Below are 937 nucleotides of genomic sequence, written 5' to 3'. Positions count from 1 at the left end.
AACATTTTGACCAAAGAACCACCATTACATGTTATGTAGACCACAAGGAAGTCTTTTACATTTAGAAAAGAAAAAAAAGACTCCTTTAATGCGCCTTATAATCCGGTGCGCCCTATGGTCCAGAAAATACCGTAATTTAGTGCATGGAAACCTACTGAATGTCTTTGGATAACACTCACCTGACTTCTCCATTTTGTCCAAGTCTCCAGGGTCAGTCAGTCAGTCAGGAGGCCTGGAGACATCGGGACTTTGCTTCATTTTGCTAGTCCTATAAAGTATACATAAGTTGGGTCAGGTGATTTGATTTTAAACAACATTATTTAGTGAGTGACAACCAAGTACTGTATGATGGTCTTGTAGGAGGTTTACCTATAACCCTGCTAAGTATATTCAAAAGCAGGGCCTCAAACCGCCTCACATCTCTCTGGCAGACACTTACGGAAAGAGCAAAGCCAGTGCAGGCTCAGTCTTGTTGGAAGGTCTGCAGCCATTATTGTTATCAGCATTATTAAAGATGGCCGCTTCACAGGAAGTACAACGTGAAGTCTAAGTAGCATGCTTCAATATACCAGGAATTTGGGGTAAAGTAGAACGGCTTACCTTTTCGTATTGACTATAGTCGCGCCATACAAATCTGGAACAACAAAAAAATAAGTTTTGAAATAATGTGCAATAATGGCAGCCATATGTTCTTGACGTTGCGAGCAAGGAAAGTACAACGCGCGCACTACAGTCAATTTACGACACAAATACGAATACAAATCGCCTGCCTTGCCTTAGTTAATACTTACTGAACATAAACAGAGTGATGAAATACATAACATCGGTTGGATGACAGCAGATTGTTTTGCCGAAATCGTAGTCATGTTCAGCTCGGAGACGCCATTAAAATGTTTGAAATAACCGGATGTGACGTACGTCTGTTTAAATTCTCATC

General features: G+C 40.7%; 1 non-coding gene across 1 annotated transcript; it reads right to left on the bottom strand.

The window, feature by feature from the left end:
- Positions 1-352: 352 nt before the first annotated feature.
- On the bottom strand, positions 353-487 carry LOC133637555 (small nucleolar RNA SNORA9). The gene has a single exon (XR_009823183.1). It is a non-coding gene; the product is annotated as a small nucleolar RNA SNORA9 (small nucleolar RNA).
- Between the last annotated feature and the right edge of the window lie 450 nt (positions 488-937).

Source organism: Entelurus aequoreus, linkage group LG20 (genome assembly GCF_033978785.1).
Source record: "Entelurus aequoreus isolate RoL-2023_Sb linkage group LG20, RoL_Eaeq_v1.1, whole genome shotgun sequence".
Taxonomy (NCBI): domain Eukaryota; kingdom Metazoa; phylum Chordata; class Actinopteri; order Syngnathiformes; family Syngnathidae; genus Entelurus; species Entelurus aequoreus.
Note: the sequence above shows the minus strand (reverse complement) of the source record. Positions and strands in the feature narration are given on the sequence as shown.